This window comes from Marmota monax, unplaced genomic scaffold (genome assembly GCF_021218885.2).
Source record: "Marmota monax isolate L192 unplaced genomic scaffold, Marmota_monax_Labrador192_F-V1.1 WCK01_AAM20220418_F8-fsc00044, whole genome shotgun sequence".
NCBI classification, from domain to species: Eukaryota; Metazoa; Chordata; class Mammalia; order Rodentia; family Sciuridae; genus Marmota; species Marmota monax.
Window position 1 is genome coordinate 8740369 of NW_026695198.1, and position 25341 is coordinate 8765709.

A 25341-nucleotide genomic window follows, 5' to 3' on the forward strand; every position below is an offset into this window, starting at 1 on the left:
ATCAAAGCTATTAAAACACCACCATGAATCTAGAAACAACCTAAACAAAGCTGTTATTTAGTCTTTATCTATACATAAAGATTATCTCTCATGATTTCTGAACAGCAATGTATACTCCTTCATATATTTCCACTAGGTTTCCTAATTTTCTGAAAATTCATATGCATATTTTTTACAACCAGATCCCCATAAAGTAGGCAAAACATATAACTCTGGAAAAAGCCTCGGAGGAATAAAGTAAATCACTTTTCTAACATCTCTGCATGCTTACATTATTACAAACAACTTTAACATTTTCCTTTTATATATATATATATATATATATATATATATATATATGCAAAAATTTATACATGCTTAAAATACAATACAGAAAAACTGAAAAATGTAAATCCTAATAATCCTAGCCAGAAATAGCTAATCTTTTGGTATAATTCCTTTCAAGTATATCAAATAAGAAACAGATCATGGTTTTGGCACAGAAGGGACATACTGTTCAGTTTCTTGCTTATTTACACTTGATATTTCATGCTTTTTTTACATGTTATCTCTACTGAAGGATAAAGGTCTTTGTTTTGTAAAATTTTTTGGAAATAAGTCTTGAATACTTTGGCAAGCTATTATTCTGTTTTAATCCACCTCTTCCAAAATGTTAAAGACATAAAAAGATTTAAAATAACAGTATCAACGGTACATAACACCAAGTATGAGCCAGTCTATTTGTACATGTGCAAGTTCATGTGTGTATGTTGTGGGTATATGTCAGGGTATCTATTTTAAAGATTTTACTCTAAAAGCTACAAAACATGAAATTAAAAGAAATTTAAAAGTTGGATAAATGGAAAGACATCCTATGTTCAAGGACTGGAAAACACTATTTTTAATATGGCAGTACTCCTTAAATTAACCTAGAGTCAACACAATCCTTATCAGAATCCCAGATGAGTTTGCAGAAATTGATGCTAATTCAAGATGCACATGGAAACTCAAGAGACCCAGAATAACCAAAACAATCTTGCAAAAGTTGGAGGACTAACAAAAGTTACTAAAAAAATCAACAGCCGTAGTACTGGGGCAAAGACAGATAAATAAGCCAATCAAGAATCCAAATATAAACCCTCACGTGTACTGTCAATTAAGCACCAGAACAAGCCTGGTGCAGTGGTACATGTCCATAATTCCAGTAACACAGGAGGCTGAGGCAGGAGGATTGCAAGTTCAAAGTTAGCCTTGGCAACTTAGTGAAACCTTGTCTCAAAAAAAAAAAAAAAAAAAATTAAAAGCTGAAAATGTAGCTCAGTGGTTTCATAATAGAGTGCCTCTAGGTTCAATCCCTAGTACTGTCTGAAAAACAAACAAAACCCAAACCAAACCTACCCCCGCAAAACCCATATTAATGGTGAAGGAATAATCTTTTCAACAAATGGGAAAGTAGATATCTACATGAGATGGAAGGAAGCTAGACTGCTACCTCACACCATACATAAAAATTAACTCAAAATAGGCCAAAGATTTAAATATAGTAGATAAAACTATAAAATTTCCAGGAAAAATACATAACTTTTTTGTGACCCAGGACTTGGTAATGTTTTCTTAGGACACTGAACGCATAATCACAAGAAAAAAAAATAGATAAATTAGAAATCATCACAATGAAAAACTGATGGTCTTCAAAAGACACTATAAAAAAGTTAAAAGACAATGTACACAATAGGAAAAATATTTGTAAAATCATATCCCTAATAAAAGTTTAATATTTGTAATACATTCAGAACTCTTAAAACTCATAAACAAACAAAAAACCCCACCATTTTACAAAAGGGCAAAGAACCTGAAGAGACACTTCTTCAAGGATATACACATGGCCAACAATCACAGGAAAAGATGCTTGCTCTTCATTAGTCATGAAGGAAATACAAATCCAAACTACAATGAGATGGTGGTTTTAATAAACACTAGGATGGATATAAAATAATTTTCAAAAAAACTTAAAATTATAAGAATTGGTAAGGATGCAGAGAAATTGGAACCACTACACATTGCTGACAGAAGTGTAAAATGGTTAGTTACTATGTACAATAGTTTGGTAGTCCCTAAAAAAATTAACATAAGTTTGGTGTGGTAGCAGAGGCCTGTAATCCCAGAGATTCAGAAGGTTGAGGTAGAAGAATTGAAAGTTAGAGGCCAGCCTTAGCAACTTAGCAAGGCCCTAAGCAATTTATAAATTGTGAGACCCTGTCTCAAAATGGCTGAGGATATAGCTCCGTGGTAAAGCACCCCTGAATTTAATTCCCAGTAAAAAAAAATTAATATGGAATTATTATATGATCCAACAATCCCAATCCTAGGTATATACTCAAGAAACCTGAAAATAGGTATTCAAATACTTACACATGAATATTCATAATGGTACTATTTGCAATAGCTAAAAGGCTAAAGAAGTAAACAACTCATGTCCATTAACAGTGAGTGACTAATATATTTCTCATGGAATATTATTTCAGCACAAAAAAGAATTACTATAATGACACATGTCCAAAATGTATAGATCTCAAATATGTCATACTATGTGAAATCAGACATGATATGTCTATAATTATATTATTATATTTATATAAAATATCCAGAATAGACAAATCCATAGCTATGGGAAGCAAATGAGAGGTTACCAAGGGGCAAAGAACATTAATGGAAAGTGATTACTTAATGGGTTTGAGATGCTTACACTCATGTTTTGAAACTAAACAGTAGTGATGATTGCACAACATGGCAAATTTTCTAAATGTCATTGACTGTTCATGTTAAAATGGTTCCTTTTTCTGGGTATGGTAGTATATACCTATAATCCCAGTGATTCAGGAGTTTAAGGCCAGTCAGGGCAATCTGTGAGAAAATGTCTCAAAAAAAGACTCAAAATAAATAGAAAGGTGGGGCTGGGGTTATAGCTCAGTTGGTAAGCACTTACCTAGCATGTGTGAAGCACTGAGTTCGAGCCTCAGCACCACATAAAAATAAAATAAAGGTGTTGTGTCCATCTACTATAAAAAAACATTTTTAAAAATAATAATAAATAAATAAATAGAAAGGGTTGGTGGGGAGGGATGCCCCAATTAAAAGTAAGCTATGGAGAGGGAAGATGGCGGCGAGGGGAGTGCATTACCCCCGTGTGCTGCTTCACTGTGTGGGAGTATGACAAGTCAGGACGGCTAAAGGATATCTTGTTAGGAATTTCCAGCAATAGTGGGGTGCGCCGGAACCTGGAGGAAGGATTTCCATCGCATGAGGATCGGCTACGGGGACTCAAACGCGAGAGGTTTGTCGCACGGAGGGTAACACTGCTTATTCAGCAAATCGCCCCGCGGCTAGAGTCTGCAAGGCGCGCTGGGATAGAGACGCAGGGTTACAGCGCTGCAGTTTCTGCCAGACGCGCAAGCACCGCACTCAGGGCTGAATTCTGGGTTCGAGACGGGGAAGGAAGCGGTCCATCTCGGTTCTCCACACCGGTCAGACCACAGAGGAGGCCAGCAGCCACCATGTTGGTAAACTGACGTCACCACACCTGTTTTTGACTGACCGCAGCTCATTCAGCCATAGAACAGGTAATTTCAGGCTGCAATTCGCCTGCGGCTTGCAGACAGATTGCTAGGGTTCAGCGCCTGGGGGCTTCTTAAAATCTGATCTTATCGGAGTGAACACGGAGCGCGGGGCGGACGAGTCCCGGCTCCCGGAACCGTCCCGGATCCGCCCTGGCTCCGGGCTGCGGAGCCTGCGGAGGCTGCTTCTTGGACCCTGCTAATATCAGAGCAAACACGAAACACCAAGAAGCCGAATTCCAGCTCCCGGAACTGAGCCCGCGGGGACTGCTTCTTGGAGCTTACACTTATAGGAGCTTACACCGAGCACAGAGCGGCCGAGTTCCGGCTCCCGGAACCGTCCCGGAACCGCCCTGGCTCAGGGCTGCGGAGCCCGCGGAGGCTGCTTCTTGGACCCTGCTACTATCAGAGCATACACCAAACACTAAGCGGCCGAATTCCGGCTCCCGGAACTGAGCCCGCGGGGGCTGCTTCTTGGAGCCTACACTTATAGGAGCTTACACCGAGCACGGAGCGGCCGAGTTCCGGCTCCCGGAACTTCCCTGGACCGGGGCTAGGAGCCCGCGGAAACTGTGTCTCGGTCCGGGTCCTGCTGAGGACAGGTCAGGACTCACCCATTGCTTGGGTTGCCTGGCAAGGGGAACGAAATGCTGCCATTCGCATAGGATACCAACATGGCAGAGATCTGATGTCAGCAGAAAGCGGTGGAGGAGAGATCTTCATCAATACCAGCGGTGACATAAGCAGTTGGTCTCCTGGTAAGGGGGGTGAGGCTCAGTCACCCGAGTCTCCTCAATTTGTCCTCGAGCCAGAGGGAAGGAGCCGGGCCGCCGCCAGCCCCCGGAGCAGGCCCAGCGGCTCGCCAGCGTGGTGACCGCGTGACCCCAATTGGAGAGGGGGCGGAGCGGAGCCGCCACCCACACCCGCCAGGTGGGCAGACCCACGACCCAGTAGTACATGGGCGTGGTAGGAGGGGCAGGGCAGAGCCGCCCTTCGCGCTTGCAAGGTAAACAGACCTGTGACAGCCTGGCGGGTCAGGCCCAGTGGCCTGCCAGTGTGGTACACACGTCACCCCAACTCGAGTAGGGGCAGAGCAGATCCTTATCCCACACCCGGATCAGGCCCTGCCGGTGTGGTGGTCACGTGACCCCAATTGGAGTGGGGGTGGAGCGGAACCGCCACCCGTGCCCGCAGGGTGAGCAGACCAGTGATCAACCTGCAGATCAGGCCCAGGGGTCCGCAGGCGTGGTAGGAGGGGCAGGGCAGATCCGCCGCCCGCGCCTTCAAGGTAGGCAGACCTACAACAGACCGGCGGATCAGGCCCAGGAGCCTGCCGGCGGGGTACAAACACCACCCTAATTGGAGTAGTGACAGAGCAGAGTCGCCTCCCTTGCCAGGAACAGACCCAGCATCCTGCAGGCGGGGTAGTCACGACACCCCAATTGGAGTAGGGGCAAAGCAGAGCCTCCACTCGTGCCCGAAAGGTGGGCAGATCTGCGACCGACCAGCAGGACAGGCCCAGTGGCCTGCTGGTACGACAGACACGTCACCACAATTGGAGTAGGGGCAGAACAGAGCCGCCACCAGCTCCCAGAACAGGCCCAGTGACCTGCCGGCGTGGTAGCCACGACACCCCAATTGGAATAAGGAGAGAGCAGAGCCGCCGCCCGCACCTGCAGGAAAGATACGCAAGCAGTATGAAAAGACAAGGAAAGAAAGGACCACAAGCAATGCAGGTCAACGCAACTTTAGAAGAGGTAACAGCTGCAGCAGATGGAATGTCAGATAAAGAATTCAGGACATACATGCTTCAGATGATCTGGAGTATCAAGGAAGACATTAAACAGCAAAATCAGACAATGAAAGATCACTTCGACAACGAATTACGCAAACAAATCCAGGAAGCAAAGGATCAACTATACAGGGAGATAGAGGTTATAAAAAACAAGCAATCAGAAATCCTAGAAATGCAGGAAGCAATAAACCAACTTAAAAACTCAATGGAGAATACTACCAACAGAGTAGAACACTTAGAAGATAGAACATCAGACAATGAAGACAAAGTATTTCAACTGGAAAAGAACATAGACAGCTCAGCAAGACTGTTAAGAAACCATGAGCAGAACATCCAAGAAATATGGGATAACATTAAGAGACCAAACTTAAGAGTCATTGGGATACAGGAAGGTACAGAGCTCCAAACCAAAGGAATGAGCTGTCTATTCAATGAAATAATACAAGAAAACTTCCCAGACTTGAAGAATGAGACAGAATCCCAAATCCTAGAAGCCTACAGGACGCCGAATGTGCAAAATCATAAGAGATCCACACCTAGACACATTATAATGAAGATGCCCAACATACAGAATAAGGAGAGAATTTTAAAAGCTACAAGAGAAAGGAAGCAGATTACATTTAGGGGCAAGCCAATCAGGATAACAGCTGATCTTTCAACACAGACTCTGAAAGCTAGAAGATCCTGGAATAACATATTTCAAACACTGAAAGATAATGGGTTCCAACCAAGAATTGTGTATCCAGCGAAATTAAGCTTCAGGATGGAGAATGAAATTAAAACCTTCCATGATAAACAAAAGTTTAAAGAATTCGCAGCTAGAAAACCATCTCTTCAAAACATCCTAGCCAAAGTATTACAGGAAGAGGAAATGGAAAATAACAATGAAAACCAACAGTGGGAGGTAGGACAGTAAAGGGGGGGGGGAAACAATCAAAGAGGAAAACAAACAATGTTTAGTAACAGAAATAAACAAATATGGCTGGAAGAACAACCCATATCTCAATAATAACCCTAAATGTTAATGGCTTAAACTCACCAATTAAGAGACACAGGCTAGTAGAATGGATCACAAAACAAGACCCAACAATATGCTGCCTACAGGAGACGCATTTGATAGGAAAAGACATACATAGGCTGAAGGTGAAAGGTTGGGAAAAATCATATCACTCATATGGACTTCGGAAACAAGCAGGCGTGTCCATACTCATATCAAATAAAATAGATTTCAAGCCAAAGTTAATCAAAAGAGATAAAGAGGGACACTACATACTGCTTAAGGGAACCATACACCAACAAGACATAACAATCATAAATATTTATGCCCCAAACAATGGTGCAGCTATGTTCGTCAAACAAACTCTTCTCAAGTTCAAGAGTCTAATAGACCACCACACCATAATCATGGGAGACTTCAACACACCTCTCTCGCCACTGGACAGATCTTCCAAACAAAAGTTGAATAAGGAAACTATAGAACTCAATAACACTATTAATAACCTAGACCTAATTGACATATATAGAGTATACCACCCAACATCAAGCAGTTACACTTTTTTCTCAGCAGCACATGGATCCTTCTCAAAAATAGATCATATATTATGTCACAGGGCAACTCTTAGACAATATAAAGGAGTAGAGATATTACCATGCATCTTATCTGATCATAATGGAATGAAACTGAAAATCAACGATAAAAGAAGGAAGGAAAAAGCATACATCAATTGGAGAATGAACAATAGGTTACTGAATGATCAATGGGTTATAGAAGACATCAAGGAGGAAATTAAAAAATTCTTAGAGATAAATGAAAACACAGACACAACATATCGGAATCTATGGGACACATTGAAAGCAGTTCTAAGAGGAAAATTCATTGCTTGGAGTTCATTCCTTAAAAAAAGAAAAAACCAACAAATAAATGATCTCATACTTCATCTCAAAATCCTTGAAAAAGAAGAGCAAAACAACAGCAAAAGAAGTAGAAGGCAAGAAATAATTAAAATCAGAGCTGAAATTAATGAAATCGAAACAAAAGAAACAATTGAAAAAATTGACAAAACTAAAAGTTGGTTCTTTGAAAAAATAAACAAAATCGACAGACCCTTAGCGATGCTAGTGAAGAGAAGAAGAGAGAGAACTCAAATTACTAGCATACGGGATGAAAAAGGCAATATCACAACAGACACTTCAGAAATACAGAAGATAATCAAAAACTATTTTGAATCCTTATACTCCAATAAATTAGAAGATAGTGAAGGCATAGATAAATTTCTTAAGTCATATGATCTGCCCAGATTGAGTCAGGAGGATATAGAAAACCTAAACAGACCAATATCAATTGAGGAGATAGAAGAAACCATCAAAAGACTACCAACTAAGAAAAGCCCAGGTCCCGATGGGTATACAGCAGAATTTTACAAAACCTTTAAAGAAGAACTAATACCAATACTTTTCAAGCTACTTCAGGAAATAGAAAAGGAGGGAGAACTTCCAAATTCATTCTATGAGGCCAACATCACCCTGATACCTAAACCAGACAAAGACACTTCAAAGAAAGAAAACTACAGACCAATATCTCTAATGAACCTAGATGCAAAAATCCTCAATAAAATTCTGGCGAATCGGATACAAAAACATATCAAAAAAATTGTACACCATGATCAAGTAGGATTCATCCCTGGGATGCATGGCTGGTTCAATATACGGAAATCAATAAATGTTATTCACCACATCAATAGACTTAAAAATAAGAACCATATGATCATCTCGATAGATGCGGAAAAAGCATTTGACAAAGTACAGCATCCCTTTATGTTCAAAACTCTAGAAAAACTAGGGATAACAGGAACATACCTCAATATTGTAAAAGCAATCTATGCTAAGCCTCAGGCTAGCATTATTCTGAATGGAGAAAAACTGAAGGCATTCCCTCTAAAATCTGGAACAAGACAGGGATGCCCTCTCTCTCCACTTCTCTTCAACATAGTTCTCGAAACACTGGCCAGAGCAATTAGACAGACGAAAGAAATTAAAGGCATAAAAATAGGAAAAGAAGAAATTAAATTATCACTATTTGCAGATGATATGATTCTATATCTAGCAGACCCAAAAGGCTCTACAAAGAAACTATTAGAGCTAATAAATGAATTCAGCAAAGTGGCAGGATTTAAAATCAACACGCATAAATCAAAGGCATTCCTGTATATCAGCGACAAATCCTCTGAAATGGAAATGAGGACAACCACTCCATTCAAAATATCTTCAAAAAAAATAAAATACTTGGGAATCAACCTAACAAAAGAGGTGAAAGACTTATACAATGAAAACTACAGAACCCTAAAGAGAGAAATAGAAGAAGATCTTAGAAGATGGAAAAATATACCCTGTTCATGGATAGGCAGAACTAACATCATCAAAATGGCGATATTACCAAAAGTTCTCTATAGGTTTAATGCAATGCCAATCAAAATCCCAATGGCATTTCTTGTAGAAATAGAGAAAGCAATCATGAAATTCATATGGAAAAATAAAAGACCCAGAATAGCAAAAACAATGCTAAGCAAGAAGTGTGAATCAGGCGGTATAGCGATACCAGACTTCAAACTATACTACAGAGCAATAGTAACAAAAACAGCATGGTACTGGTACCAAAACAGGCGTGTGGACCAATGGTACAGAATAGAGGACACAGAAACCAATCCACAAAACTACAACTATCTTATATTTGATAAAGGGGCTAAAAGCATGCAATGGAGGAAGGATAGCATCTTCAACAAATGGTGCTGGGAAAACTGGAAATCCATATGCAACAAAATGAAACTGAATCCCTTTCTCTCGCCATGCACAAAAGTGAATTCAAAATGGATCAAGGAACTTGATATCAAATCAGAGACGCGCCGTCTGATAGAAGAAAAAGTTGGCTACGATCTACAGTCGGTGGGGTCGGGCTCCAAATTCCTCAATAGGATACCCATAGCACAAAAGTTAATAACTAGAATCAACAAATGGGACTTACTCAAACTAAGAAGTTTTTTCTCAGCAAAAGAAACAATAAGAGAGGTAAATAGGGAGCCTACATCCTGGGAACAAATCTTTACTCCTCACACTTCAGATAGAGCCCTAATATCCAGAGTATACAAAGAACTCAAAAAATTAGACAATAAGAGAACAAACAACCCAATCAACAAATGGGCCAAGGACCTGAACAGACACTTCACAGAGGAGGACATACAGTCAATCAACAAGTACATGAAAAAATGCTCAACATCTCCAGCTGTCAGAGAAATGCAAATCAAAACCACCCTAAGATACCATCTCACTCCAGTAAGATTGGCAGCCATTAGGAAGTCAAACAACAACAAGTGCTGGCGAGGATGTGGGGAAAAGGGTACACTTGTACATTGCTGGTGGGACTGCAGATTGGTGCAGCCAATTTGGAAAGCAGTATGGAGATTTCTTGGAAAGCTGGGAATGGAGCCACCATTTGACCCAGCTATTCCCCTTCTTGGTCTATTCCCTAAAGACCTAAAAAGAGCATGCTACAGGGACACTGCTACATCGATGTTCATAGCAGCACAGTTCACAATAGCAAGACTGTGGAACCAACCTAGATGCCCTTCAATAGACGAATGGATAAAAAAAATGTGGCATTTATACACAATGGAGTATTACTCTGCATTAAAAAATGACAAAATCATAGAATTTACAGGGAAATGGATGGCATTAGAGCAGATTATGCTAAGTGAAGCTAGCCAATCCCTAAAAAACAAATGCCAAATGTCTTCTTTGATATAAGGAAAGTAACTAAGAACAGAGTAGGGACGAAGAACAGGAGAAGAAGATTAACATTTAACAGGGATGAGAGGTGGGAGGGAAAGGGAGAGAGAAGGTAAATTGCACGGTAATGGAAGGAGACCCTCAGGGTTATACAGTGGAGGGGGTAGAGAGAGAGGAGGGGAGGGGAGGGGAGAGGTGGGGAGGGGGGAGGGTGGATGATGGGAAAGGCAGCGGAGCACAACAGACACTAGTATGGCAATTTGTAAATCAATGGATGTGTAACTGATGTGAATCTGCAATCTGTGTATGGGGTGAAGGTGGGAGTTCATAACCCGCTAGAATCAAAGTGTGGAATATGATATGTCAAGAAATTTGTAATGTTTTGAACAACCCACAATAAAAAATTAAAAAAAAAAAAAATAAATAAAATAAAATAAAATAAATATTAATGATTGCAATATCCTATACAAAATAGGGGAAAGGGAGCAATTCCAATATAGCTCCAAAATGTGCAGTATCCATGCTATTTAGAGCATTTGTTTAATTGACTTGGGTTACAGTCTTTTAATTTCCATAATTTGTTGAACTACATGGGTTTGTAATGCCTAGTATGGATGCAGAATCAGTTATAAGGCAAATTCTCTTACATACACAAAAGGATATAAGTACTTGAATTTTGCATATTTTAAAAGAGCATAAGTGAGGAAATCTATCCTGTAAAGTTGTGGATTCAGATTAAAGATGTTATCACAGAAAAAATCTCTTTTTACTCATTAAATATGTATTCATGCACCAAAAAAAAAAAAAAAAAAAAAAAAAGTAAGCTATGGCTATGGACTTGAGTAGACCTTTCTCCAAAGACACATAAATGTCTAACAAGCACATGAAAAGATGCTCAGCATCATCAGTCATTAGGAAACGCAAATCAAACCACTGCTGGATATCACATCATACCTACCATATGGTTATAACAAAAAAGACAAGAGATGAAGAGGGTGAAGAAAAATCAGAACTGCTGCTGGTAGAAATGTAAATGATGCAGCTTCTTTTCCAAAAAAATCTGGCAAGTCCTCCAAAGGGAAACATGAGGTCACTGCATAATTCAGCAATCCTACTCCTAGGTCTAACACCCAAGAGTACTAAAAGCATATGTCCACATAAAAACTTGTACACATGTGTTCTTAGCAGCATTAGTCATCCAATATGGATGAATCTTTAAATATTAAATGAAAGATGGCAGTTACAAAAGACCATGTATTACGTAATTCCATTTATATAAAATGTTCAAGTTAGACAAATCTATATAGATAGAAAACAGATTAGTGGCTGCCTATAACTGGGGGCATGGGACTTTTAGGAGTGATAATTAAAAAGTATAGGGTTTGGGGCTGGGGATGTGGCTCAAGCAGTAGCGCGCTCGCCTGGCATGCGTGCGGCCCTGGTTCGATCCTCAGCACCACATACAAAGATGTTGTGTCCACCGAAAACTAAAAAATAAATATTAAAAAATTCTCTCTCTCTCTCTCAAAAAAAATTTTTTTTAAAAAAAATATATGGTTTCTTTTAGGGGGCAATGAAAATGTACTAAAATTGCTGAAGTTGCATAATCCGTGATGAACATATTAGAAGCCACTGAAATAGCTGGGGATGTGCTCAGTGGTAGAAATGCTTGTCCGGCAGGCATGAGGTGTTGAGAGCCACAGCTCAAGGGGCCCCAGCAAACTTCCAGCTGCCAGCTGATGATTGGCTCACAGTGGCCCCAGCAAATTTCTAGCTGCCAACTGATTGGCTCTTCTGCGGTGATGCTCATTGGGCTGTTTCCCCGCCCTTTCAGACCACGGAGCTGCTCATTGGGGGACTTTTTTGGCTCCGCCTACATGACCCAGCCAATCAGCCTCAAGAGCAGGAGGAGTGGGGGAGGTGCAGAGGCTTGTGGGAAGCCGGTGGTGGCAGTTGGGCTCTGAGGGTTTTTCCTGAGGAGCTGTGTGGTGTGGTGTGTGTGTTTGTTTTTTTTGACAAGTGGCTCCTGAGTTGTGCCCAGCCAGACTGCGGCAATGAGGCCTTAGGTTCAATTCAGCAGCACACCTTCACAGCATCCTGGAATCCACTGCATACATTGGCACTGGGCAGTCCAAGCTGCCATCCTGTTTCTGTTAACCCAACTAAACAGGTTCCAGCCTGCATAGACACAGGTGAGGGTAGCAGGGAGCTACCCAATTGGGATGTTACTGCCCTTTCACTCAGTTTTGCCTTTTAAAAACAAAAACAAAAACTTTTTATATTGCATCTGAACACAGAAAGAGGACACATATCTCTCTTCTAACAAATACATATGTGGTAGAACTGTTTCATTTTGATTCTAAGGATTCAATTCATTGGATGATCCTTACTACCTTCAAAGCCTTAGGCTAGGTGCTACAAGGAATAGAGAGAAAGATATGCTCCCTCCTCTCTGTGACTTACAATATATTGAGAATAACAACCATATTGATATATTATCGTCATGACTCAAGTCAATAATAAAGGATACCTATGTAATTACATTCTTTAAGTCAATATTGCAGTAAAAACTAGGATGTAATTAATACGGGGCAAAATGACTGCAAAAAGTCTGACTGCACAGTAGGGTTAGATCAGTGCTGATTTCCTAATTTGGAGTGATAAATAAGTGTCCTTGTGCATGGGAAATGTATATGGAGTACTCATTGTGATGAAAGATCTCATTTGCAGGATGATCTCAAGAATAAAAGACTCATATCATCAGATGAGTGTGTGTATATGTATGGATACACATATACATACACATATAGAGAACACAGGCACAGCAATATCAGCAAGCACAAGCAACACACAGGACTGAGTGCACAATGGAACACATGCAATAAAAGATTGGGGAAGCTATATTACAGCACTATGGGATTTCTTGGTATAAAAAACACATCTACAAAAAAAAATACTGAGTTAAACAACAGTATGTATAGTAAAGAATTATGTTCCAATTGATAAATCAAAATAAAATGAGCAAAAGGAGATGGATACAGAAGAGGATATACCAAAAGTCAGAATCATGATTCCCTCTGGGGATGAGAGGGTACTGACTGCAAATAAAGGAAACTTTTGAGGGCTAGGAACATTCTGTATCTATATCATATTGATGATTACATAGGTGTATATATATATATAAACAACCAGAAGAACATTTAAGACTGAAATATCTATTTTATACCCCAAAACAATTTTTAAAATATTTTTTAAAATAGCATATCCAACTCAAATAGGCACCTAGATTGAACCAAAATGAGTTAAGAACCCTAGTAACCATTGCAAAAAAAAAAAAAAAAAAACCCACCTGGTATACTCTTCTCTACCTGCCAAACTCGATTCTAATGAAGGTCATAGGAATTGGGTTGAGTGTGGCCTTTGTGGGATCCCAGCTGCTCATTACTCATATAGACTTTATTGAATTTGGATAAGCAGTACAAAGATAAAATTGAGGACAATGGGCTGGGTGATCTGAGATTAATCTGAAAAGATTTGGGAAATCATATTAAGACAAGATTATAGATTCTGCAGATAAAATCAACTTCTGCCATCTGCAAAGAAAAACGTAAAGGTATGTGCTGTATTAAATGACTCAAGTACTTACTAAAGTACTTACTAAACCCCCTTAATGAGTTCTTCATTGCTTTTTATGTTTTACACTTCAATTTACTATAGGCTTTAATATGACTGTGATATGTTCTTTCCAAGGTCACTGCAAATGCTGATTTTATGTATGTTGTTTCTGTTTTCCTCTTTTCAATTTCTAAGTGTATCATTAGTTTATTTTCTACTTCAGGATCTGTACTAATGACCTCAGGGATGACTAAATAGGCCTTAAACATCATGGTGTTATTTCAGCTAATTGTAGCTTTGGGAATGCAGCCACTAAAAATCACATTTATAAAACAATTTTCCACCTATTTATTACTCTAAATGGGACACAGGTTCAATTATATTCCTCAAGACATTACTATGTATCATATAGCTGGACATAACAGGGCGGAGTAGGAAGGATAACAGCCTTACTGCCTTATATTTACAAAGTAAAGCCACATTATAAAGTTCATTGAAAAGTAACCACATATCTATGTTGACTAGAGAAACAGTAAGATAGTATTTTAAATCCAATGTTAATTTTAGAATTTTTTTAGTTGTAGATGAACAATACCTTTATTTAATTAATTTATTTTTATGTGGTGCTGAGGATTGAATCCAGTGTTTCACACATGTGAAGTAAGTACTCTACCACTGAGCCATGACCCCAGCCCTAGAATTGTTCTTAATACAGGAAACCTTGGTCATTTTCTCCGTAGTTGACCATTTGTAGCTCCCATATATGCATAAATTGAATAAAAAAGCTGGAGTTCACTGTGGTAAACATCAAAGATGTTTTGGTTCACTCACTTGTTTGGGATAAGAGAGGGTGGTGGAGATAAGTTGTCTTTCAATTATTTGACCCAAATGTATGGACAATGAAGCAAAGGTTCACCTTAAATCTTGACTATTTATGATTATACTCCTATTTGTGTCCAAAATTTAACCCCACAATTATTATTTATTCATAAGATATGTTGTTTCTCTTGACTACTTTTAAAACCACTGTCCCCCTTTGCCCCTGCCCCAATATACAAAATCTAACCAAAAGCTCTAGTCAGGGGCCTAGCTCAAGAAAATGCCCTTTTTATAATCAAAGATATCATTTTAAAAAAATAGAAAGAAATTAAACAAAAATTGTACATAAGCCAGGCACAATAGTGCATATTCCAGCAACTCCAGAGGCTGAGGCCAGTCTAGGCAATTTCACAAGCCCCTGTCTCAAAACAAAAACTAAAAAGGGCTAGGGATTAATAAGCTCAGTAATAGGTGCTTGCCCAGCTTGTGCAAAACTATGATTTCAAGTTCCAGCATTTTTTTGTATATTTGCTGATTGATTGTATAACCTCTTCTGAGAAGTGTCTGTTCAGGTCCTTGGCCCATTTATTGAATGGATTATTTGTTTTTTTTGGTGTTTATCTTGTTGAGCTCTTTATATACCCTAGAGATTAGAGCTCTATCTGATGTGTGAGGGGTAAAAATTTATTCCCAGGAAGTAGGCTCCCTATTCACCTCACATATTATTTCTTTTGCTGAGAAAAAACTTTTTAGTTTTTTCCATCCCATTTGTTGATTCTTGGTTTTAATTCTTGTGCTGCAGGCATCTTACTAAGGAATTTGGAACCTAGCCCCACGTGATAGAGATTAGGGCCTACTTTTTCTTCTATTAGACCGCAAACTCTCCGGTTTAATCCCTAGATCCTTGATCCATTTTGAGATAACTTTTGTGCATGGTGAGAAATGCAAATTGAAACTACTCTAAGATACCATCTCACTCCAGTAAGAGTGGCAGCCATTATAAAGACAAACAACAACAAGTGCTGGCGAGGATGAGGGGAAAAAGGTACACTCATACACTGCTGGTGGGACTGCAAATTGGTGTGCCAATTTGGAAAGCAGTATGGAGATTCCTTGGAAAACTGGGAATGGAACCACCATTTGACCCAGCTATTCCTCTTCTCGGACTATACCCAAAGGACCTAAAAATAGCATATCACAGGGACACAGCAAAATCAATGTTTATAGCAGCACAATTCATGATAGCCAAACTGTGGAGCCAACCTAGATGTCCTTTAGTGGATGAATGGATAAAAAAATTTGGCATTTATACACAATGGAATATTACTCAGCAATAAAAAAGAATAAGATCATGGCATCTACAGGGAAATGGATGGCATTAGAGAAGATTATGCTAAGTGAAGTTAGCCAATCCCAAAAAAACAAATGCCAAATGTCTTCTCTGATATAAGGGGGGTGACTCAAAATGGGGTTGTGAGAGAGAGAAGGGAGGAAGATTACCTCTAGATAGGGAATATGGGTGGGAGGGAAAAGGAGGGAGAAGGGAATAGCATGGATGGTGAAAGGAAACTCTCATCATTATACAAAATACATGTATGAAGATGTGAATTTGGTGTCAACATACCTTATATATAATCAGAGATATGATAAATTGTGGTATAAAGGTGTATTAAGAATTGTAATGGAAAAATAAATAAATAAATTGTTAAAAAAAATTTCCAGCAAAAAGTACTATTCTTAGAGAGTTTATAATCTAGTAGAAGAAACAAGATATAAATGCACCAACTTTCAAATAAAAATTTAAGCACAACAAAAAAGTCATGTAGAAAATAAAAATGAGGAGGAAAGGATAATATTAAATTTTAGCTATGGGAATCATGAAAGAATTGACAGAGGAGAAACTGTAAGATGTTTTACCCATCTCACACACACATACGCACTCTACAGTGGGTTTTGTTACATTTATAGTCAAATAATTTTTTAAAAATATTTTTAAGTTGTCAATGGACCTTTATTTTATTTATTTATACGCGGTGCTGAGAATCAAACCCAGTGCCTCACACATGCCAGAGAAGTGCTCTACCACTGAGCCACAACCCCAGCCCTGTGGTCAAATAATTTTTGACAATAGTGCCAAGGTAATTCAGTTGGAAAAGAAGAGTCTTTTCAACAAATGTTGAGATAAATGCATATTCACATGAAAAAAAAAATGAAGGTGAACCCTTATTTCATGTAAAATAAACTTAAAATGGATCAAAGATCTAAATAAGCTAAGCTTATAAAATAGAAGAAAAACTGTGCAATGCTTAATGACCCTGGATTGGAGAATTATTTCTTTTTTTTTTTTTTGGTTGTTCAAAACATTACAAAACTCTTGACATATCATATTTCATACATTAGATTCAAGTGGGTTATGAACTCCCATTTTTACCCCAAATACAGATTGCAGAATCCCATCGGTTACACATCCACATTTTTACATAATGCCATATTAGTAACTGTTGTATTCTACTACCTTTCAGAGAATTATTTCTTGATATAACACTAAAAGCATAAGCAACCAAAAAAAAAAAAAGTGACGTGGAATTCATCAGGATTAAAAACTATTGAGCCACAAAGGATCCTATTAGCAAGAGAATAAAAAGACAACCCATGAAATAGCTTTACAAATTATATATCTGAAAAGAGTTTAATGTCCATAATATATAAAAAATTCTTTAAAGTCAACAATAAAAGGAGAACTCAATGTAAAAAATGGGCAAAGTAGAAGGGTATGGTGACACCGTCTATAATTCTAGCTATTGGGAGGCTGAGGTAGAAGAATTAGAGGTTTATGGCCAGCTTGGACAATCTAGCTAGACCTCGTCTCAAAATAAAGTAAAAAATACAGGTTCAGGGCTAGCTCAGTGGTAGATGCTTATCTAGCATGCATGAAGCCTTAGGTTTGATCCAAGCATTGGGGTGGGATGGGTAAAGTATGTGAATATATATCGGATAGATAGTTCTCCAAAGAAAGCATACAGATGGCCAAGAAGCACATGAAAAGTTGTTCAACATTAATAGCTACTAGAAAATGAGATAAAAAATGACAGATAATCAGAACCTTCATATATTACTAGAAGAAATGTAAAATTGTACAATCACTGTGAAAATCATCTGGGAGTGCCTCAAAGGGTTACATGTAGAGTTATCATTGACTCAGCAATTCTACTTCTTGGTATATATATACCCTACAGAACTGAATACATATGTGCATGCATCAATGTTCTGAGCAGCATTATTCATAACAGTTACAAGGCAGACACAACCCAAATACTTCATCAACTGATTAAATTTTAAAATGTGGTATTACACATACAATGAAATTCTAACTCAGCCATAAAAGAAATTCAATCATATACATACTATAACATATATGAACCTGAAAAATATTACGCTAAGCAAAAGTCAGAAACAAAAAAAACAAATACTATTCTAATCATATTTCTTTTGTTATTATTATTATATTTTTAGTTGTAGATGGACACAACACCTTTATTTTTTTAGTTTTTTTATGTGGTGCTTGAGATTGAACCCAATGCCTCTCACATGCTAGGCAAGTGCTCTACCACTGAGGCACAACCCCAGCCTACTAATCATATTTCTATGTAATATCCAGAATAAACAAATGCATAGATAAAGAAAGGAGATTGGTCATTGCCAAGAAGGGGAATGAGTAGTCTGCTAATGAATGTGGGGTTTCTTCTTGGAATATTGTAAATATTATATAATTAAGGTGGTTTTAATTAAGATGGTTAATACTAAAAACCACTAAGTTGCATAATTTAAAAAGGTAGACTTTACAGTATGTGAATTACACCTCAATAAATAAAGATAACAAATAACAGGACAGAAATGGTCATTATTTGCCAATCTTTGTTACACAGAAGATACATTAAGAACCTTTATATGGAATTGTACATGAGAAAAAGAAATGGGAATTTGGGGTTCTAGTCTCAATTTTGCCACTATCTAGAAGTGTGGCATTAGTAGTTCTCAAAAATGTAGTTCAATGGACCTGTAGTCAATAGCAAATTCCTGGGCCCCATCCCAGAACTAATGAATCAGAAACTCGAACAGTGGAGCCCAACAATTTAGTTCTTCAGGAGATTTTGATGTATACTAACCTATGAGAATCAACTCCTTGGAACTTCTCAGTTTTCCAATCCATAACCTGAGCTAACTTCTAGATAATCCTGAAGATCCTTACAGGTTATAAAAATATTTTGACTTTAACTATAATAATATAAAAGTACTGTCAACTTGTGTCCAGTCCTTTTAATAATTTTCAAATTAAATGAAAATCTCAAATTTAAGAGTTCTATACAAAGCTTCAATTAAAGTTTAATATTTAGAACTCTAGATCAGAATATATTTCATTTTATTACTAGAAAAAAGAGGGAAGTGAGGCGCAGTTGTGCATGCCTGTAATCCCAGTGGCTTGGAAGGCTGAGGCAAGAGGATTGAGTTCAAAGCCAGTCTCAGCAAAAGTGAGGCGCTAAGCAACTCAGTGAGACCCTGTCTGTAAATAAAATACAAAATAGGGCTGGGGATATGGCTCAGTGGCGAAGTGCCCTGGTACCTGCACACCCACAAAAAAGAAGGAAAACAAAACACAGACATGCACAAACAAGGTTTATGATCCAGGAGTCGAGGGCAAAACACAAGAAATATTATAAATTCATTCCAGGGCTGGGGTTGTGGCTCAGTGGTAGAGTGCTTGCCTAGCACAGGTGAGGCACTGGGTTTGATCCTCAGCACCACATAAAATTAAATAAATAAAAAGCACTGTGTCTACCTACAACTAAAAAAAATTTTTTTAAATAAATTCATTCCAATCTACTTACTTCTTAATTGTGATCTTTAAAAAAAAAACTGCAAAGTAACTAAAGCATTATTTGCTATCTGGTAGTAAGGGGTGACTCTGTTAAAATTTTCACTCATACAAAAATGCCACTCTCTACATTCCCTACAGCATATTATTCTTATGAATCTTTCTATTAAATCCTCATCAGTCTTTTCAACTAACTGAGCAATAGTAAAGTGATATAAGATAGGTCAAATAAGAAACTAAGACTGAATACTAAGTCAAATAATAAGACTGAAAACCCAATCTACGAGTGATACAAAGTCAGAGCTGGGGTGACAGGAAAATGTGACAGCAGAGAAAATTATGCAAATACAGAAAGAAGCCAAAGTGAGAAACTGTGAGACCAGGGAAAGGTGGCAAGAATAACCTAAGTGTCCCACTTTTATATAAGACATCTGGAACCTCAGAGTAAGATCTTATTTGGAAACAGCTCTTTGTAGATATTAACTAGTTAAGGATGGAGATGAGATCATACTGGACTACGTGAGTCCTAAATGCAGTAACCAGTGTCTCTATACCAGAGGAAAGAACACAGATACACAGCAAAGAAGAGTATGTGAAGATAGGCAGAGGCTGAAGACATGCTGTCTCAGGCCACAGAAAGCCAGGGATATCAGCAACTGGAAGAGGCAGGGAAGGACTAATCTCTCTTTGAGCCTTCAGAGGGAGCATATGTAGCCCTGCTTGTTTTTAGACTTTTGACCTATTCAACTGTGAGAACAAATTTCTGTTGTTTTAAGCCCTACAGCTTGTGGTTGTTACAGCAGTCCTAGAAAACTAAAATATGTGATAATCGATGTGCCTTGTGTGTCTTGCCCTTTAATTACCCATTTATTTATTATTTGTTCAACAAATACTCTGTACTGTTCTAGCCCTGGGATACTATATAAGTTAAACAACAACAAATTCCTTTTGGTGAATTTTATAGTATATAAACTGTATCTTGATAAATTTTTTAAATCTTTGCCTTCATGGACTTTTTATAATGAACTATCCTTATCCACAAATCCCACTTTTTGCTTAAACTGAAGGATTTTCATTCTGTATAAAGAATCTTCAAATCTCTATAATTCTACTAGATCTTTTTTTTTCTTTTCTTTTTCTTTTTTTTTGGTACTGGGGATTTAATTCAGGGGTACTCGACCACTGAGCCACATCCCCAGCTCTATTTTGTATTTTATTTAGAGACAGAGTCTCACTGAGTTGCTTGGCTCTTTACAGTTGCTGAGGCTGGCTTTGAACTGAAGATTCTCCTGTCTCAGCCTCCCAAGCTGCTGGGATTACAGGCATGCATCACGGCGCCTGGCTCTATTAGATCTTGATTATAGAAAGACTAGCAAGCTTAGCAAGGTCACAAAACATCCATGTTGCCAAACCTATATTATTTACAATCCTCACGTTGTTTGACCTCTCAGTAAAATGTGATCCATTAGCAGTAGATCAGTTCTTTATCTTTAAAACATTCTTTTCTGTGCTTCCACAATCTCTTCGGCCTAGAAAAATCTCACAAAGACTGGTAGTACAGAGCCTAATTCCTGGAGTATATGGAGGCCTGGGGGGTAGTGGTGTTGAGAATGGTGGCTCATAAAGAGGATTGAGCTGTCCACCTGTCCTTTCTTCCTCCTTCATTCTCCTTAATTGGAACTGAGTTTTCAGCTATCACATTCAAAGGGTGGGAGGAATCCCAGAGACTCAGGAGGCTGAGGCAGGAGGACTGTAAGTTCGAAATCAGCCTCAGCAACTTAGAAAGACCCTGCCTAAAAATAACATATAAAAAGGAGGACTTAGCTCACTGGTAAAGCGCCCCTTGGTTCAATCTCTAGTGCAAAACAAATACCAAAAAAGAAAGGGGGAGGCCAGGCATGGTGGCACATGCCAGTAATCCCAACATTCAGGAGGATGAGGCAGGAGGAACACAAGTGTAAGGTCAGCCTTGGCAACTCAGTGAGAGTCTGTTTCAAAAGGAAAAGGGCTGGTGGGGAAAGGGTCTCACGTAGGAAGCACAGCTGTGGGCTAATGCAGGTAGAAAGAGCACACTAGAGCTGCACTACTGCTAGAACTGCAGAAGTAGAAGTCAGGCTCCTCTTGGAACTACAGATATCGAAAGGGGGAAAGCTATAATAAATCTGGAGTGCTGGGATAGAATATGAGGAATCAATTCAAACTTAAGACTTTTAGTATTTATAAATACCAAAACTGATATAGATGTATTTTTATAAACATATGTATATAGACACATTCATTGCCCTGTACACTAAAAGAATTAGACGAAACAACCGAAGCAATCAGCACACACAGTACTCAAGGTCTTGATTCTTTTTTTGTTTTTTTTGTACCTGGGATCGAACCCAAGGATGCTTAACTACTGAGCCACATCCCCAGCCCTTTTTATTTTTTATTTTAAGACAGGCTCTTGCTAGGTTGCTTACAGTCTTGCTAAGTTGCTGAAGTTGGCTTTGAACCCCAAATCTTCCTGCCTCAGCTTCTTGAGCCACTGGAATTACAGGAATGTACCACCACACCCGGCAGATCTTGGTTTTTAAATACAATTCTCTACTGAAAGCACCCAGACTCTTAGAAAAATGGCTAAGTCCAGAAACAGAGCAGGAAAAATATAAGATGATCCTGGCAAAAATTTTGTTTTAATCAAAGCAAAGGAATTGCAAATAATGATAAAAATATATCCAAAAGACATGAGCACTATCCTGAAAGTATTGGATGTATTTTTCTCTGAGGGTTACACTCTTGTTCAATCTGTCATTTATTTCATTCAAGTTGTCTTACACAGGGAATGACCATTTGATTGGGCAAAAGGGGAAGAGGGGAGGGAACATAGGGGCAGGAAAGATGGTGAAGTGAGATGGACATTATTACCCTAGGTACATGTATGACTGCACATATGGTGTGACGTACGTTGTGTACAACCAGAGAAATGAAAAGTTGTGCTGCAATTGTGTATAGTGAATCAAAATGCATTCTGCTGTCATATATACGTAATTAGAATAAATAATTTTTTAAAATCAGCATAATATGTGCCTGAGATAATTCAATGAGACAAGTACAGCAACATTTCTGAGGTACTCTTGACAAAAAGGTACAAATCACAAGGAGACATCAGAAAACCCAAACTGAGGGACATTCTACAAAGTAAATGGCCTGTATTTTTTTAAAAAATAAAAAGGTCATGAAAGACAAGGAAGGACTATACCAGACTAAAGGAGACTAAGGAAACATGATAACTAAATGTTATATGTGACTCTGGATTAGATCCTGGAGCGACGAGGGTCAATACTAGAAATCAAGTCAAATGAAGGAAATGTGAATGCAGTTGATTAATTAGATGGAAGCATTAAATCAGTGTTAACTTCTTGATTGATGGTTATAGTGTGGTTGTTTGGGAGTATCCTGCAATTAAAAATACACACTTAGGGTTGGGGATGTGGCTTAGTGGTAGAGTTCTTGCCTAGCATGAGCCCTAGGTTCAATCCTTACACTACAACACACACACACACACACACACACACACACACACACTCTTATTAAATATGGAGGAATGAAGCAACATGTCTGCAACTTATTCTTATGGTTCCAAATATTAAAAATTGAGCAATCTAAGTGAAAGGTATATAAAGCTGAAAATGCTATTTCTATAACTTACATAAATTTGAAGTTATTTTAAAGCTAAAAAATTTAAAACACAACAGTAAAATATAGCCTATTAAATAAATTTGAGTCCACATTAAATAAACTCAAAGAAGCAAAGTAAAAAACAGAAAAGGATGGAGTTAAAAGTATCATAATAATAATTGATTCAAGTAAGATTTATCCAGATGCTACGTGAGAGTCTGATGAGGAACTATTTACATGATTTCAAAGTTATCTTCCTTCAACTTGCTTTTTTAATTACAAAGGGAAATAACTGCAGTAGAGAAACTTGGAAGACACCGCCTTAATCAAGTGATTCAAGTTAATGCTAATAGTGGGACAAATGGCATCATTCATCTTTTGATATGACAGTATAAACAGGACATATCGATTTTATGGTATTCATATAAAAAATGCACAGATAGATCTAATCATAAGGAATACTACACAAACTGACTAGCCCGAGCTTTGTAAAATTATCCATGTCACAAAAACAAAAAAGCTTGAGAAATTCTGCCAGATTAAAGACTAAAGAGATGTGACAATTAAATGCAACATGTGAATAGGAACTGGATTGCAGGGGGAAAAGATGGCTACAAAGTACATTACAGGAACAAATTGGCAAAGTTTGAATATGTAGTATATTAGATAATATTCAATGTCCTGAATTTGTTAACTGTTCTGTGGTTATACAAGAGACTCTTTATATATTCATACAGCATTTAATTTATATTTAGTTTACATTACTTAAGAGATTATGCTAAAGTATACGGAAGTAAAGAATCTTATCTGCAATTTAGTCTCAAAGGGTACAGCAAACATAGTGTGTATTTCATAAGTACAGAGATTAGTAAGTCTAGGTAAAGGATATTGAGTATCTATTATTCTTGAAACACTTCTATAAATTTGAAACTATTTCAAAATAAAGCATTTCTTAAAATGAGATAAAAAGAGCTTATCTCTGGGTCTTGGAATCTCAACTCATTTTCATTCTCTTTTTAAACATATTTGCATTTAAAAAATTTTTTTTATAATACAAATGTAACATTTTCAAAACCATAACAAACACTATCTTTATTTTAGAAAGAAAACTGATTTCCTGCAATACAATATGATCTAAAAGTATTTCTTCAAATAGTAGTTTCACAGTTCATTACACCACTTTGATGTTCAGATGTATTCTGTGAAAGTTAAACATTAAATTGCCACTTGACAGATTGGCTGGGTCTGAATTTCATCATGAATTCATGGAACCAACACAGAGTCAACTTTTCTTCAGTGTTAGGTTATGACATATTTTCAGAACTGGAGACCTTTAGTTTTTTGTTTTACATAAACTTAAATCAAGATGTCACAGATGCTGCTGGTATTTTTTTTAAATCTTATCTTGATTTTATCTTGATTTTCTTCACCATCTCCACTCTTAATTTCAGTTTGGAATCTGGCTATACTGGACTCCACAGAGACTCTGCCTCTACTGAGGCAATTTTTGCTTGGATTGGTTCTTCAGACCCAGAAGTTCTCCTTATGGACAAGGTTATATGACAGCAAGCATCTCCCTGGCTTCCATTCAGTAAAATGAAAATCTGTCATTTTCATCGGACTATCGATTGCCAGAAAGTCTTACAACCTTTCCTATAATTCCATATTTGACTGAGCAGAGATGAAAGAATACAAATAATCACTTTAAAGAACGGATCTAGCTCATGTCTAAAGCCATAACACCTTGAATACATCCTATCAGCTGATTTTGGAAGCTAAGCAGGGTCAGGCCTGGTTAATACTTAGAAGAGAGAATTAATCTAGCCCAATTCCTGCCTACCTGCCTGCCTATCTTTTTTAATTTTTCTTTTCTTTCTTTTTTTTTAGTTGTAGATGGTCACAATACCTTTATTTTGTTTATTTTTATGTGGTTCCAGGATTGACCCCAGTGCCTCACGCATGCTAGGCAAGTGCTCTACCACTGAGCCACAACCCCCCCACCTCAACACAAACATACACATCTATTTAGATACCAGGTCTCTTATGTTGCTCAGAGTGGTCAAAAAGTCCTGTGTTCAAGTGTTGCTTTTGCCTCAGCCTACAGAATAGTTGGAACTACAAGTCTGAGCCACTGCACCCTACCCAATATTTCATTTTGAAGAACATTAACTAGTGTTTTGGTTGCTTTATCAAAATGAATTTAT

General features: G+C 38.0%; 1 protein-coding gene across 3 annotated transcripts in view; it reads right to left on the bottom strand.

The window, feature by feature from the left end:
* The window catches only part of Lypla1 (lysophospholipase 1), a 42832-nt gene that overhangs the window by 15842 nt on the left and 1649 nt on the right, over positions 1-25341 (bottom strand). The window lies entirely within an intron of this gene.